The sequence below is a fragment of the Talpa occidentalis genome, unplaced genomic scaffold (assembly GCF_014898055.3).
Source record: "Talpa occidentalis isolate TD23 unplaced genomic scaffold, MPIMG_talOcc4v2.1, whole genome shotgun sequence".
Lineage (NCBI taxonomy): Eukaryota > Metazoa > Chordata > Mammalia > Eulipotyphla > Talpidae > Talpa > Talpa occidentalis.
This window is the reverse complement of record NW_026555331.1, coordinates 25,146,668-25,165,230: the sequence shown is the minus strand read 5'-3', so window position 1 is coordinate 25,165,230 and position 18,563 is coordinate 25,146,668.

Sequence of the window (18,563 nt, the reverse complement as noted above, 5' to 3'; positions counted from 1 at the left end):
TGCAGGCAGCTTCGCAACCCAGCGCTCAACCGCTGCGCCACCGGGGAGGCCCTCAATGACTGTTTAAGGCAAATATTGGACTATAATAGAATTGAGGTCTCAGATTATTAAATCCAAAACTATTAAGTGGGGTCTTTTATATTTGGGACCCACTATCACTTTTTTCCAGTTTTGGTGATGGTTCTATCATTTCCTTTCTCTTAGGATATTGCCCCTGCTTGTACTTGCTAGCAAATGCCTCCATTTCTGTAGTTTAGAAAGACTTTCCCTAGATAAAATAATCCCTCCAGGAACTATCCTTCCACCCCTCTAACTTGTTCTGGTAAGAATTCTTTTAAAATGTCCTCATTCTTCTTAAGAAGCTGGTTGTCACCTTAATATCGCTTCTGCTCTGTGTTCAGAGAGAACTGAGCTTGGCATCCCAGCTTCACTCCATGTTCTTGGTCAAGTCATCTAGCCTCAGTTTAATGAACGAGAAGAATACCAGTTTTGCATGGTTGCTCAGGGATTACGTGATGGTGTTCTATCGGTAGATAGAATAAAATAATGATTGTAACAAAGCAAGATTTATCTGCTATGGTATTCCAGCAGTCCCCTTATTTAGCCTTGGACGTTTACCTTTGTCTCAGAAAAATTTCTGAGGAAGGTATTAATTTTGATTAATACAATATTTTGATACAGAAATACTTCCAAATAGCCAGCTCTTAGCTGATTGGCCATTAACAGACTAAATTGTTTCTTTGCCACTAAGTTCTAAAGGTATTCCAACAGAACATAAACATACCGATTTTAGTTTCCACCTGCTCAGCTTGCATCTTATTACCTCAACAACGGGATTAAAAGAAAAAGAGCAGTGAGTAATGGAATGTCTGGGGCAGACACAGGACACAGGAGATAAACTCCAAGTGCCTGAACTTGCACATATATCAGCCTATATCTCTTTCTGATCTGCCTAGTAAAAGTACATTCCTTTTGTTTATCCTTACTTGATCTCTTCCATTTCCCCCACTGAGGACTAACCAGACTCTGCTTCAGCCATATCCTTGATAGTGGAATAAATTCCATCATCCTTCTCTGTGGGGTGTCATTTGTCAACTGGAATAAGGGCCCCAATTGTGATGAGGAAGCCCTGATATGGAGGGACAATTCCTGACTATCAACACCTTACCCTTGCCTTGTGCCTGATCCCCAGTCCAGCCAGCGAGGTGTCAGAGGTAACATTCCTCTAGGAGGTCTCAATACCCTCTGCTGTGACCCTTTGACTCTGCTTGATGACTTCCACTATTTATTTCTGTATATTGAGGAAGGTGAGAGCTTTAAGCTTACAGGGGGAAAAAAAAAGCCATCAACTGATGTCAGTTAGCGCTCAAAAAGAAATGGATTGAATATCACCTTACTTAATTCTTGCCACTTCACAACAGAGTTCTCTAATTGGGCTTGCTGGCTTTCTCTCCTCAGTTCACCCTTACATTCAAATGATTTTACTTTTTAATTATGAAAATGTATCATCTAATTATAAAGATACATGTACATTAAAAAAAAAGAATTTTAAAGCAACAACCAAGTTCTTACACATATTCCTACTATGAAATATTAGAGCATTCATATCTCAGAACTTCCTTTCCTTTTCCCAGATGTAATGACTATTCTAAATATTGTGATAATTATTATTAATAGCTTTATCATTTACATGCTTCTCCTTAACAATGTAATATAGTTTTGTCTGTCTTAGAATTTTATAGAGATGAAATAATGACTTGCTTGTTTTTCTTCATATTCTTTTTGTGATATCATTCATTTTGATATTCCAGGTATAATTAGATAAATTTCCCTATTGTATAGTAAGCCACTGTATTACTCTATTATTTTGCCATTTATTCTATCCATTCTACTGTGGTGGACATTTGTTTCTCCATGTTCACTTAGCTTTATTTCTACCTCTACACTTTTCTTTGCCCAAGCCTAAAAGACTCTCCTTTTCCCTTCTCATATATTAAATTCTCTCAAAATATGAATATTGTGGGCCTCCCCGGTGGCGCAGTGGTTGAGCGCTGGGTTGCGAAGCTGCCTGAGGCCTCTGCAGTGCCGGTTCGATCCCTGGCTGCTCCCTGGCCACCAGAGGAGGGTCCCACATGGCGCGCAGACCTCTCCTGCCGCCCGCTGCTCCCCTCAGCAGTGTACTTCGTCATTCTACCTGCTCTGCTCCCCGCTCTGGCTCTGGTGAATTCTCTCACCCTCCCTCGCTTCTGACTGTACCCAGTGCTTGTATAAACAAACAAATAAACAAAAAACAAACAAATAAACAAATAAAAAATGCATACCTCTTTAAAAGTAATAATAAAAATAAAATAAAAAATTTATAAAAATATATGAATATTGTTTTTTCTAATTCTTCTTCATCAGTTTACTGGCCTTTTCCTGAGTTAATAATGCTTACTTTCACTGATTAATCAAATATTTTGAGTGCTTAGCACTAAGAATTAAGACCAGTCCTACACAGTTTAATATTCAGGATAGCTCACAAATCTGCTTTTTCAGTAACACTGTAGGGCTTAAAATAATGTTCAATTAGTATATGTTAACCCTTGGTTAACGGTTGTAATAGTAACAGTAACAGTAAGTATAGCAGTAATAGTAGTAGTTCACATTTATTGTGTACTTACCATGTACAAAAAACTTTGAGGGTTTTAGCATTTTTAATTTATTTAAGTCTCACAACAAGACTATGAAATAGGTACTACCACTCATAATAGTACCTATTTATACATTTTCTCGTGTTAAGCAAACTGCAACAGAGTTTGTAAGTAAAGCCATTTAATTAATTTTATGAGATTAGCACAACGTTAAAATAGACCAGATAAAGAATAGGCCCAATTTCACTTAGAAGTAAATATTTTTTAAATAATAAATTATTATTAACACATTTAAATAGGACATTAAAAATCAGTCTTTCACTGTAATAATGGAAGAATGCTGATGGTTCCCTTTTGAAAAATGTGTGAGTGTATTCTGCTACAAATGTGAGTAGATAGCAAGTGGCATTGTATGTGAAATCAGATTCTTTTTTTTTTTTTTTAATCTGTTAACAATGACTATTCAATAGGATTTTTCCTCTGCTTTTATGGGAAAGATCACTGGACTCATAGTCACAGGAGTTGAATTTCATTTGTCAAATCTTGGTCACATTATCTAAATTATCTGAGGCTCATTTTCTTAATTTTTAAATAAAGTGATTAATATATTTTTTTTGACTTTTCTTTTTTTAATATTTTATTTTATATAATTCTTACATCACTTTCATTTTTGCACAATGTATGCATTTTCATTTTGGTTATATTCCCCATACAATTGCACCCCCCCCTTATTTTGACCCTAATCCTTCCTCTCCCCACCCCCTCTCCACTCTCCGCAGTGTGTCTCAGGTTTATAGTTGCTTGTTGATTTTGATTTTCACTTTATTATAATTAGTCTTTTTCCTGGTCCCTTATTTAGGTTTTCTAATTTCCTGCTATGAGTGAGACCATCGGGTATTTTTCTTTTTCTTTCTGGCTTATTTTGCTGAGCATGATCCCTTCCAGCTCCATCCATGTTGCTGCAAATTGCATGAGTTTATCTTTTTTGATTGCTGAGTAATATTCCATTGGGTATATGTACAGCATCTTCTTGATCCGGTCATCTATTTTTGGGCATTTGGGTTGTTTCCATAGCCTAGCTATTGTAAACATAGAGCTAGACTATAAACATAGAGATTCAGGTGCCCTTTTGCATTAATGTTTCTGTGTCCTTCGTGTAAATTCCTAGGAGTGGAGTTGCTGGATCACATGGAAGCTCTATGTTTAGTAGTTCAAGAAATCTCCACACAGCTCTCCATAGTGGTTGGACCAGTTTGCACTCCCACCAACAGTGCAAGAGAGTTGCTTTTTCTCCACAACCTCGCCAACAATTGTTGTTGCTAGTTTTATTAATAAGTGCCATTCTCACTGGTGTAAGATGGTATCTCATTGTAGTTTTGATTTGCATTTCCCTGATTTTACAAATGAGAAAACCAGCCAAAATGGAAGTAAATATTAAAGATTAAAAATAATATGGTAAAATCAAGAGACTGAAAGGACATCCACCATCATCACTGTTGGCTGCCATTGCTTCAATCAAGGACCCAGGACAATGAGAAGAAACAAAAACAGAAAGAAGGGGTTAGACGCTGTTATTGTCTGTAGGTAATACAATTATTTACTTTGAAAACTAGTGAAAACCAACTTCACAAACTTCTGAAATTAACAGGTTTTCAACAAAGCAGCAGAATAGAAGATATGCTAAAAGAAATAATTTTCCCCTGGGTCAGCTAAAAAATAATTGGAAAGAATGACTCCATTTGCTCTAGAAACAAGAAACACAATAATTTTAACAAAAATTTTAATAGAATATGACAAAAATTATGCCACTCTTTATATAAAATTAGATTTAAATGTAGAAACTTGCCATGTTCCTGAATGGACAGGTTAATTTGGTGAAGTATCGCTCTCTTCCTTGATTAACTTAATAAAACTAGATAAAATACAGGAGTGTGGGAGCCCAGTGAGGTGTCCACTTTCTATTTCTTATAAGAGTGGGCATGAGAGATTGTTTATGGGAGGTAGGGGTGGAAATGAAGCAGCAGTCTTGGTAGTTTGTCCACATTGTCACTGACCTGTAGTTTCATCTTATCCTGAGTTTGTGGCCAGGCCTACAAAATTCTGCCTTCTGTATATTCCTTTAACTTCACTGACTTCTGGGCCCCATGACCAAAGGCTGAAGCCCATACCCCACCACCAAAGAGAGAGGCAACAACAACAGGCAGTGGCTACCTTCCATCCCTGTGAGGGGGTCCAGCTCATGCTTGTGGTTCCATCTGTGCTGCCCTTTCACTTTACCCTCATCTTCCTTTCCTGGGATTCTTCCCTCTGGACTTCAAGTTCCAGCAATAGCTACAAAGTCAGAGTCTTGTAGACATTGCTTTACAAACTCGTGCAATTGTGTAAGATCAAATGTGTGTGTATGTGTGAAGGATTTTTTAAAAGATATGAGTGGAAGAACCTCACACCATACACAAAAATCAACTCAAAATGGATTAAAGAACTAGACATAAGACCTGAAACCATAAAATATATAGAAGGAAATATAGGCGAAACACTACGTGATTTGCACATCAAAGACATCTTTACAGACACATCACCCAAAGCAGTGATAGTGAAGGCAAAGATCAACAGCTGGGACTACATCAAATTAAAGAGCTTCTGCACAGCAAAAGAGACAATAACAAAAACAAAGAGAAACCCCACCAACTGGGAGAGCATTTTTGCACCCAACACTAATGATAAAGGACTGATCACAAAAATCTGCAAAGAGCTGACGAGACTCAACAACAACAAAGAAAATAATCCAGTCAAAAAATGGGCAGAAGAGCTAAAAAGAAACTTCTCTGAAGAGGAAATGCAAATGGCCAACAGGCATATGAAAAAATGTTCAACATCACTTGTCATCAGGGAAATGCAAATCAAAACTACAATGAGATACCATCTTACACCAGTGAGAATGGCACATATTAAAAAAACTAGCAACAACAAATGTTGGCAAGGGTGTGGAGAAAAAGGAACTCTTCTGCACTGTTGGTGGGAGTGCAAACTGGTCCAACCACTGTGGAGAGCTGTGTGGAGATTTCTGGACCTACTAAACATAGAGCTTCCATATGATCCAGCAATTCCACTCCTAGGGATTTACCCAAAGGACACAGAAACATCAATTCCAAAGAGCACCTGCACCCCTATGTTTATAGCAGCACTGTTTACAATAGCTAAGCTTTGGAAACAGCCCAAATGCCCAAAAATAGACTGGATCAAGAAGATGTGGTACATATATACCATGGAATATTACTCAGCATTCAAAAAAGATAAACACATGCAATTTGCAGCAACATGGATGGCGCTGGAAGGGATCATGCTCAGCGAAATAAGCCAAAAAGAAAAAGAAAAATACTGGATGGTCTCACTCATAGCAGGAATCTAGAAAACTTAAATAAGGGACCAGGAAAATGAATAACTATAAGAAAGTGAAAATCAAAATCAACAAAAAACTATGAACCAGAGACACTTTTTGGGGGTGGGGGGCGGGAGGGGAGGGATTGGGGTCAGAATGGGGGGTTGCAATTGTATGGGGAATATAAAAATAAAATTTATTATTAAAAATAAATAAATAAAAAGAATTGACATTGAATATAAATCATGTGAATAAAATTATAAATAAATGTTCAAAAAAAAATGGAGATATACCAAAAAAAAAAATGGAAATAGAAGCCTGTGATTACACGAGTCCAATCTAGAAATACAAAATTGGAAGAAGTCATCTGCTTCTGGTGGTTTGTAAAATTCCAAGTGTGTAGAGAAATAAAAGGGCATTAAAAAAAAAAAGATGAGTGGAAGAAATCATAAAAGCAGAAAGATATGATTATGTACAAATAAAAAGTTCTGAAAGTTAAAAAGAATTAAATACACTTAAAGGCAAAACAAGAAACAAGACTAATGTCTGATACACAAAGAGTTCTTATGAATAAATTATTAAAATAACAATATGTTTGGAAAATGGGAGAAAATATAAGTACATTAAAGAAAAATTGGAATTGGCCATTACACATGAAATCAATACAACACTTAATTTTATTTAAAACAAGCTCCATTAAAATAAAAATTGCTTGCATAATCTACCAACTATGATTTACTAATCTGCTAAAAATCTAAGCCTAATTTCTATTTAGTGAGAGTCAGGGGCCTCCCTGGTGGTGCAGGGGTTAAGTCTCAGCACTATCAAGCTATCACCAGCCACTGTGGCATGAGTTCAATCCCTGGTCAGGGAGCTACCCACATGGCACAGCTGACTACTCCTGTCTCGTCTGCTGCTTCCTTCAGCAGTGTATTTCAGTAGATCCACCTGTTCTGCTCCCCATTCAGTCTCTGGTGAATCCTCTCACACATAGCCCCTCCCCTGCATCTCTGGCCTACACTCCAGTTCTTGCATGCATAAATAAAAACAAACAAAAATCATAAAGGTATCATATCAGAGGTCAAGGACCAAATCAATTAAGAGCCTTTAAGAAATTATTAATTCTACTTCTAGAAATCTAACCTAAGAACATAATTAGCACTTGGCTAATTAATGATATACAAAGATACAAAACACAGTGTTATTTTTGTTTAAAAAAAACCCTATTGAATAAATAATTACTTGTGAGTAGGAAATTGGTTAAATCACTCATGCTACATTCATAAGATGTACTTAAATATTAATATAAGATGTTGTATACAATATTACGCTATGTGAAAAGAATGGCCTACAAAGTTTGTAAAGTGTAAGTTTCATTACAATTATAAATGAAGTTAAACATAAAAATAGAAAAATGAAGATCTTAGAAGAAAAATACATTAAAATATAAGTGATGATCGTATAGGAGATTGTGGAATTGTTTCTATTTTTGTCTTTTACCTTTCTTTGTTTTCTTCTTTATTGTTTTTTGTATTTGTTTTTTTTAATATTAGTTTTATCATAAAAATGATATTAATATATTAATAGACCAAATTATTATCTCTGGATGGTGGGATTAGGGGAAGGTTTTATGGATTTCCAGTGTTTTTATATATTAAGTGTATAACCTGGATTTTTTTTTTAAAGATTCATTTATTTATACAAATACTAGGGTACAGGCCAGATGTGCGGGAGGGCAAGAGGATTCACCAGAGACAGAGCAGGGAACAGAACAGGCAGACTGACTGAAATACACTGCTGAGGGGAGCAGCCGGTGGGACAGGAGAGTCTGCCACGCCACATGGGAATCTCCCTGGCTGGCCGGAATCGAACCCATGCTGCAGAGGCTGCAGACAACTTTACAGCTCTGTGCTCAATCGCCTGCGCCATCAGGGAGGCCCTATAACCTGAATTTTTATAAAAATCATCCTTTCACATTATAGCCACCTTTGGGGGTCTCTGATGTTCTTGCAAGAAAAGAGCTACCTTTCTCTTCTCAGAAAGTGTGAGATCTGTGTACTAGAATAGTAGAAATAGTTAAAATGTGACTGGGAGAAATCTTGTCACTATTTTTCAGCATGTTTCTCCATGGCGCAACTGTTCTAATAGTTAAAAAGCTCCTATCTAGGGCCTCCCTGGTGGCACAAGGGATTAAGCACAGCACTATGAAGCTATCACAACCTCTGCATCATGAGTCCGATCCCCGGTCAGAGAGATATCCATATGGCGCAGCAGACCTCTCCTGACTTGCTCGCTGCTCCCTTCAGCAGTGTTTTCACTCAATGTGCATGTTCTGCTCCCCACTGTCTCTGGTGAATCCTCTCACCCTCCACACCTCTGGCCTGTACCCCAGTTCTTGTATGCATAAATAAACAAATCTTAAAAAAAAAAAGCTCCCATCTAATTGCTTCCAAGGAATGGTTTTAATTCTATCCTCTCGGGCCCACAGAGTATATATAATCCTTCTTTTACATGCAAGCCCTTCAAATATTGGAAAAGATTTCATTCCCCCTGGGTCTTCCCAAGGCTAAATATCTCCAGATTTTTCAACTATTTCTCATAGGTCATGATTTTGTCTCTTCAACTTAGATGCCATCCTTTGGACACACTTCCTTTTTTTTAAGACAATTAACAAAAGAGAAAACCTTGTTCAGTATTTTTAAAGAAACATATAAAAATTAATGGCAAGATTTCTATTCAGAGTTATGTATTTTTCAGTATTATTTATTAGGAAAAAAATTATTTTCCCTTTAAAATGTATATTTGGGGCCTCCCTGGTGGCGCAAGAGGTTAAGCACCGCACTATGAAGCTATCCACAGCCTCTGCACAATGAATTCAATCCCTGGCCAGCCAGGGAGCAACCCACATGGTGCAGCAGACCTCTTCTGACTCGCCCATTGCTCCCCTCAGCAGTGTATTTCAGTCAGTCTGTTCTGTTCCCCACTCTGTCTCTGGTGAATCCTCTCATCCCCCTGCATCTCTAGCCTGCACCCCAGATCTTGTATGCATAAATAAACAAATCTTTAAAAATAAAATAAAATGAATATTTGCAGAAACTGTTCTTCATTTTAACTCAAGTATTCAGAAAGATCTAGGTTAAGGACATACTACTAAATAATTTAATTATTCCTGAAGGCAGTGCATGCGTGTTTAGAAGCATAGGCTCTGGAATCAGGCTATTTGGTTTCAAATTTTTCTCTACTATTTATAACTGTATGATCTTGAGCATAACTCCGTTTCCTTCTCTGAATGGGAGGCAAAAATAGTAAACATCCCACTGGTTACAGAGAATTAAATAGAATCATGTATGTAAAGCACTTAAGAGCACAGTGCCTGATTTTTTAGTAAAATTGTCAATATATGTACTCAGACATTTAAAAATCTTCAAAATAAATCTATAGAAACATAGTGACTATATGAAACATCTATATGACGAGAGAACATGATCAGAAAGCATAATAGTAATTAACAGTGTTTTTGCAATATTTCATTTCCTAATTCTAACACATCACTTGATTTTAAAAGTGTTACATTACAAATTCAAGTCAATGGATACAAAACTTTATTGCAGGGCCTCCCTTGGTGGCACAAGGGGTTAAGCACTGCACTGCGAAGCAATCCGCAGCCTCTGCAGCATGAGTTCGATCCCCAGCTAGCCAGAGAGAAACCCACATGGTGCAGCAGACCTCTCCTGTCTCACCCGCTGCTCCCCTCAGCAGTGTGTTTCGTCGGTCTGCCTGTTCTGCTCCCCACTCTGTCTCTGGTGAATCCTCTTACCCCACACCCCCGCGTCTCTGGCCTGTACCCCAACTCTTGTATGCATAAATAAATAAATCTTTAAAAAAAAAAAAAAACTTTACTGCAAAGAACACAAAACACAGGGCAGGTAGGCCTGTAATCAAATTCAATATTACAGGGGAAAATTCATGAGAACTTGATTTATGAAGAGTAGAGGGGGTTATAACAACAATGAAAACTGTTTTTGTATTGTGTGCTTACCTGTGCCAAACACTCATTGGAAGAGAAGGAGGAAGAAGATGATAAGCGGGAGCTGGGGAGCTGGGGAGCATGAGTGGCAGACAACAGGTCCGGGGCAGGCACAGTGTTAATTGCTTGACATGAATTGTTTTGTTTAATCCCATAAACCTAAGAAATAAGTTTCAGAAATAATCTTTGGAGAGGTTAAGTAACTTGCCCAGGGAGACAATTTATAATTGGTAAAGGATTCAAACTAAGTTCTTAAATATGAATTATTGGGAAAAACTGTTTAGATAGGGGTAACAAAAGGATAGGGAGGAAAAATGAAGATCTGGTGTCTACATGACAGAATCTGTATTGATCAGAGATATAGATTGGAGCAGCGATGTGGGGGTTGGGAGGTGGAATAAAAAGAGTAGAATAAATCTTTGGTTTTTTGCATTTTTGAAGGCAATATGCAAGACACTCTAAGTAAAGAAAATTGGGACATTTAGAATACACGAAATCAATTTCACATTAAAGGTCGATGACAACACTTGAAAGACTAGATAACATTCTCAATCCTTCCATTTACCTAAATCTGATTTCTGGGAAAGTAAAATGAAACATGGAAGATAAAAACACTTGCCTTTTATTTTGTTTCATCAAGGTGATTATTTTTTTTTAATTTGATAACTTTAGAGAGGCTCATATTAGCCTTGATTTGATAAAATTAAGTTTAGCAATGGGAAATCATTTTAACCAATGTTTCCTTAAATTCATACACCAAAGGAAACCTTTTGGGACCCAGAAGCAAGGTTTAGTCATTCCATATTCACTTTCAGAGAGATGCAGAGTCTGGCTGGTGATAGCGCCATGCTAATGCTTTCTTCTGGATACACACCTGATTAAAGGCCTCGGGATCAAAGAGCAAACCACTTACAGCAAAGTGCTGCAGCCCCCAAAGCTCATCTGTGAATGGAATTACTTAAAACTATTTTAAAGGGTCATCACAAAGAGGGTGGTTATTTTTAGAAATGAGTTTTCTTTTGATACAAAGAAAAATGTTGGCCATCTCCCTTATGTTTATAACAACATTCCAATTTAATCTTCAGTTTAAAAATTCTTTAATTATTGCACAACAGAGTTTTGTTGATTGCACAACACCCACATCTCTGTTTGACACTAAAATCTAGACTTTCCTACGTGTGTGTGCACACACACATTCTTTTCCTTTTTGGTAGTGATATATATATACATTAAAGCTATGGTTTACAATCTTACTTCTGCTCTGAGGGGAAAATTATAAACATGAATGACAGAAAAAATGTCTGTTACAAAACATTGTATTCTTACTAATTTCTTTATTACTTACCCCAATTTTTTTTTTTTCTGGTAACAGCAGGGGAGCTGGAAAGGAGCAGAGCTTTATGCAGGTATCTGTTCCAAAAGTTTATTCTTTTGAATCCGAGGTCCCTATTCTCTACCACCTAAACGCATCAACGTGCATATATATATATATATATACACACACAAGGTCTTCATGCAAAAGTATCCAATAGGTGTTGGAATTAATCTTAGGGTGATGATTAGAATCTGGTACAGGAAAAGGTCTTCCAATCTAAATTTCCTTTGTTAGTTATCATGACTATCACTGAAAAATCTGGAAGAACATACGCCAAAACACACAACCGCATGATTTTTTGTCCAGTCATACATAAGAATCCAGCATAATTATTCTTGAATTAAAATCAAAAGCAATTTTATAAGAGATCTATGTTATTTTAAATCCTGAGACCTCATCTAGTACTCAGTAGATAAGAATCACTTTATTTTCTTCACTTTTGTTTATAGTGAAATTAAAAATTGAAAGAAAAAAAAGTCATACCAACTTAAATAAGTTATGTGAAAAAATACTGCATATAACTTTATATTTTATATGCCTTTGGCATTTCTATTTTGAGCAAATTGTTCTAGTATGGTGTAACCCTTAACTTTTCCTAGTCATATTGTTTTATAAAATTTTAAGATTGAACTTTTAAAAACAAACAAGCAAACAAACAAAAAACAAAAGAAGTTTGTCTGCTAGAAGACAGAACCAAAAAAACATTGGGTAAATTAAAAAAAACACACACACATTAGTTTTGCTTCTCTACAATTTAGTCATTATAGTAGAATATAAGTTTCAAACACACAAAACCTCGAGTCTCCTGGTGCATCTTGTATTACCATCTCTTATTCCACTGGCATTCCTATGTTGGAGCAGAGTGTTCTTAGGATAATTTGGCTGAAAAAAAAAGTTACAGTTCTTCCTTGTTGTCTATTCAAATATCCAGAGATGCCCAAGGGAGTGCTTTCACTTTTTTTCCTTAGCAACACTAGAAGGGAAAAAGCTGTTATTTTTTAAAAACTTTGATAAGTGATGTTTCACTAAACTTCACCTAAATAAGAGAACTTAACACCCTATAAAAGAAATAATTTTGTCAGTATAGATATTGTTTGCTTCTTTTTTTAACTTTATAGTCAACTCTTCTTCCCAAGTCACTAATGGCCAGACCAGAAAAGGTTGCCAGATGATCAAACTGTAAAGCAATTTACATTACTCACTGGAGACTAACTTGAACCAATATAAATGATTATAGGTGATTGTTAAATAAAAGTAAAAATACAGGGGCCTCCCTTGTGGTGCAAGGGGTTAAGTCTCAGCACTACGAAGCTCTCCATAGCCACTGCAGCACTAGTTCAATCCCTTGCCCGGGAGCTGACCCACATGGCACAGCAAACCTCTCCTGTCTCACTCTCTGCTCCCCTCAGCAGTGTATTTCAGTCAATCTGCCTGTTCTTTTCCCCACTCTGTCTCTGGTGGATCCTCTCGCCCCCACCCCTGAATCTGAGGTCTGTACCCCAGTTCTTGCACGCATAAATAAAATGAAACTTTAAAAAAAAAATAGTAAAACTAGGGGCCTCCCTGGTGGCGCAGGCGGTTGAGCGCAGTGCCGTGAAGCTATCTGCAGCCTCTGCAGTGCCGGTTCGATCCCCACGGGCCCCGGAGCAACCCACATGGCGAGCAGACCTCTCCTGTCTCGCCTGCTGCTCCCCTCAGCAGTGTATTTCGTCAGTCTGCCTGTTCTGTTCCCCGTTCTGTCACTGGTGAATCCGCTCATCCTCCCGCGCATCTGATGGTCTGTAACCCGGTTCTTATATAAATAAAATAAATCTTAAAAAAAAAATAGTAAACCTATATACCAATTAAGAGGAATTATTATTCTTAGTGAAAGTTCACTTGAGTCTTACAGATCTTCAAGGAACATGGCACCAATTCCCAAGGCAAGGGAGTTATGGCCAGATAATCGAATTATGTCATCTATTAAGATGTGAGTCAAACTGGTTGCTAGATCTCAGGTGATCTACGAATCAATGAGAACATCCACATCCTGTCTGGTATTTTCTAGGACTGGTTATACTACCTTACCAAGAGAAATTTAATTTTTTAAGTAAAAAAAATTAGAACAAAAGTTCAAGACCTATATATGTCACAGCTTCTTAAGTTTTGTCCCCATTATGTAGTATTTATGCTGACAGCAGCACTTATGGGACTAATGTACTTTGAATATATAAAGATAAAGCTTCTGATCTGCCATTATGGGATTCCTGCTTTAACCTTTGTTTTTAAAAGATATGATGATTTTAAGCTGATCTATCTGCACTTTTTTCAGGTCTCCCTCACCAATATAGAATGCACTTAAAAAACAGTTGGCAAAGCTTCAAGGTGCAAATGTGTGGCTAGAAGAGCAGAAACACTGATTTAAGCAGATATGGACCATTGCTCTGGCCTGATTAACGAACTCAACAAAGACCGCTAATCATGTGCTTCCTCTCTATGCAGATCATTTGTCTTTAAAACGAAGTGAAAGCTGCATATTCCCAATGCAGACAACCAGAGGGAATCACAGCAGTGCCCTCTCTGTTGGACTGCTGCTTTAACATTTCCCAAACACGACCTGTGTACCTGAAGCACCCAATGGGCTCTGAAGAAATGAATGTCAACTAAGTGTGCCTACTGTTTGCGGAGCACAAAGATCAATGAATCATGGTTACTGTGCTTAAAGTGCAATGCAGAGGGCAAGAAAAAAATGTTCATAAATAAATGCAATCCAATAGTATTTTATTCCCCTAGGAAAACTGCCAGATTTCAAGTCCTGATTTAGTATCTTCCTGTGATCCCTTTTTTCCCCACCATGGTGTTTTATACTAACATACTTCTGGTTCTCAAACAGTTGCCATCAAGCACTGAACAGCATGGAATCTTAGATGTATACCTTTAAGCAATCAGACTTACAGATACATACACAAGTAGACTTAACTTATTTACCTGGAATAGTGCCTAAGTGCCCAAGCTGTTTCCCAGATCAAAATGTCAGCTTCCCTTCACCCGTTAATTGTCCTCACAAAACTTAAAAACAAAATTAATCAATCTGGCATTGTTCTCCCAAGCTCATCAGACTAAATAGAAGTCAGCACAAGAGTCACAGTTTTAGAACCAAAATAGGAGATGCCTTAGATTAATGTTATTTCTTGCAGCTTCTAACAGTCAAACAGTTTATTAAATACATGAGATGAAAAATTAACAAAATGTAACTGTTTGTGCTACCTCTCCAGGAAGTTAACACTTTTCCAGAGGATGGCTTGATCCCTGAGAGAATTAAAAATGCATGGCAGTAAATTATGCATGGATAACACACTAAGCAGTTTAACAGCAGAGCTATTTTCTAAGAGTCTGATTAAAGCCTCATTGGAAACTTTAAATATTTCACTCCAGCAGATAGTTTGGCCCTAACCTTGATTACTTTTCTTATTGATGGTCTTTGCTGCTCATTATTTTCATGTTGACCTTTACTGCTGAGGTGATCCTGATTTAGGATTTTAATTGCTCCTATGTTAAGGGTGGCACTAGAACCCATAGGGTTAAATTGCCCAGTAACTTCTTTGAGATACTTGAAGATATTTAAGGATACCTGTACTCCTTCTGTTACAGGGCAGAGAGAGGGGCAGCCCAAACCTCGCAAACCTGCCTTTTTTATATAGGGTTCTGCCATCCGCCGCATCAACACAAAAATTAAGAGATTTTAATGGGAAGGAACTTTAATACAATTAGGAAACAATACAGGAAAGGCAAAGAATCTAGTTTCTAAATCAAGCACCCAAAGTTACCCGTCCCCTCGTGGGTAAAACTGCATCCAAATGGGATTGGCCCAGAGCAAGGCCCCAAAGCCTGCCACAAGTCCAAAGCATCTTCCAGTGGGGACCCACAGAAAAGGGTCAGAAACAACCAGACAAGCCCGGAAGGAAAAGAGCACAGTTAACATCAAGATAAAAGCTGCCATTGTCACCTCCCTACGGGTCTCACCCACATCTGTGTCACCCAGTCCGCAACCAAAAGACAAGCGCAGTTTCTTCACGTGTCTCTAGTCTCCATGCGCCTCCTTTAGGTCTCCTTCTTGCTCTCCATCCTCCTTTCTTCCTTCCTCAGTCTCCTCTGCAGCTTCTTCTCTCCCTGCTCAGCTCCACCCTCCCTGAAACCTGGAACCTCCCCCTTTCCTGGGGACCACCCTGTTACACTTCCTTTGTCCAAATAGCCTCTAGCTGGAAAACAAAACACAGGCTGGCAAATAACATCAGTTCAGAAGGCTGTGAACTTGGAAGTCAATAGTTCTGCATTCTGTCTACCTGTCTTCCTGACCAGTGGGAAGTAGAGAGAAGCAAACATTTGAGACCATTCATATATCTACTTCTCTCCATTTTTTTACTTCCATCATTGCCAAGAGCAAGAAAATGACAAATTTTGAAACTTCATAAACCATAACACCTTGTCAATGTGTTTCCACATACAATAGTACTTGCCATATTACGTTTCTGTGTGTCTCAGTCAACTGTGAACTATGGAGAGAAGGCCTATGATGTTTCTTTGTATTTTCTAGTAGTCAGGCACACAAGTCACTTAATGTTGACAAGAGACAGAACAGGAAATCAGAGAATAAGAAATACATGATTTTGTTCCAGACCACCTGATAAGAATAGAATGAAAATTAAGGTTTGGGGCAGGTACTAGCATTTATCAACCTTTTCTAATTCCACATATTTTTCCTTGCACTATTCTGAACATTCACTCATTCATTTAATCATTTATCAAGAAATTCAGTAATAAAAAGGCAGATATCACCCATAAACAAATGAAAATGTCAGTTTTGGACAAACGTTAACCAACTAATCACGATATCAATTATGAAATAACAAGTTGGACAAATTCATATGAGATAGACTGTAACAAAAGCTAGCCTAGCCAGGTTAAGAAAAATTTTCCTTGGGAAAGGAATCATCTTTTCCTTGCTATGCATTGACTTCTGGAGGATAAATAAAATATGAACTGGAAATATATGGAGAATGCATGGAGAGTGGGAGTTGGAGGAAGAGAAAATTCATTCTCAGGCAGAGGGGACATCAGTGCAAATCATCAAGTATAGAAAGATGTTGCTCTGTTTAAGGCAATTATTTTTTAAATGTGTGTTGATACCAATTAGTGAATTACCAAAAAAAAAAAAAATTATGGGACATAGTCACCATTATGTAGAATAAAATGTAGAGATCACATATGCTTCCTAAAGCATCCAACCTTAGATATATTTATTATATGGTACTGCATCATTATGTAAAATGTTTTTCCTTCTCTGCAGCAGTCAAAATAGATTGGAGCTACTACTTTAAGGTACTGACAAGCCAGTGGGCTTGAGGTTGGTTGATTCAACAGATACCAGATAATGAATGCCACTGAAGGATTCAGTTTTAAAAACAATGAAACAAAGGCCATGGAAAGATTTTTTCATCAGGGGACAAAAATGACCTGATTTAAATTTGAAAAGATTGATTCTATAGTATGGAAACAGGTGGGAAAGGGGGGGTTATCAACAGAATAGGATAATTTGGGAGCTACTGTATTCATTAAGCTTGGGCAGGAAGGTGACAAAACAGACTAAATAACAAAGACAAAAATAAGTTTTAAGGATATAAATGGACATTGAAAATATGACAAGTTATCAAAGATGAAAAAAATTTGACATTAGATATTCAGTGCCTGCTGAAGAGCAAATTGACACAGCTAAGATGATTAATGCACTGGAAAATACAGCTAAAATTACCCAAAATGCAGTGCAGCACACGGAGAGAAAAAATGAAACGAAGAGAGATTTTTACTAGAGAAAACTCAAAAACAAAAGCTTGAGGAATTAGGGAGAAAAAATATCCAGATAATTTCCCAGAACTAATTCAAGATAAAAACCATGTTCATAATTGAAGGCCCAGCTGGTTTAAGTAACATAAAATTCACACATAAAGAATACCTTTAGACTATAACAGAATGGTGGTTATTAAAGGGAAGGGATGTGGAAAAGGGTAGAGAGGGATGACTGGTTGGTTATGGATAGTGACCTCACACTTGGGAGTGGGCATGAGAAAATATACTTAGAACTTGTAGTGTTGTAAATTGACGTCATCTTAAATAAAATTAACATTTAAACACATTATAGTGAAACTGCAGAATGCTAAAGACGTAAATGCACCTAAAGAAACAAATCTAATTACAAATGGAATGAGAAAAAAATGTCTCATTTTTGAATTATATCCAGAATACTGACAAAAACAATAATCCAGGGAAAAGATAACAGTAAAACCTTCCTTCATGTTGTTGTGGGTTAGAAATATTAATGAAGATGTTTAAATTTTTAGGGTGCTATAAATAGAAATAAAATGTTTTGTTGCTCATAAGGCAAGAAATAAGAAAAAAAAGTGGAACAAATAGAAAGCTCATAAAATAGTACAAATAATTCCACATAGTCTATAAACATAATGAATGAAATAAATGTTAACTCTTCAGGTAACAGATAAATCATTGTCAGACTGGTGCAAAAACTCAATATAAGTCAGCTGAAAATACAGTATTTATCAATACTTGAATGAAATATGGTATACCCAGATAATGGAATACTACATACCAGTGAAAAAGAAACCACAGCTAAATACATGAATAAATCAGCATAAATCTTTGTTGAGAAAAGCAAGCTTATGGAATACCAAATATGTATACTTTTAACTGTACCTAAATCTATAAGCATTTTTGTTAGATAGGTGTATATATATGTATAGGTATATGTATATATGGAAATTTTTCTAAATAAAAGCAAAGGAATTATTAACACTAAGTCACAGTTGTGTAGTAGTGGTTCTCAGGGGTAAGGAGGAAAATACAATTAGTAAGGGGTCCACTAGTTCTTCAAAGTTGCTAGGACCATTATATTTCTTGAGTAGTGTATAGGAGGTATTGGGTAAGCAATTATTGGTTTTAATTTTCTTTAAACTAGACAGATAACACAATATTTATATAAACACATTTTATATTTCATCATATTGAAAGCATAAACATATGAATTTGTGAATTATTCTTTCCTAGAAGACTACAAGAAATTATTTAATGAACTCTTGGTCTTTGACTTATTACTAAGTG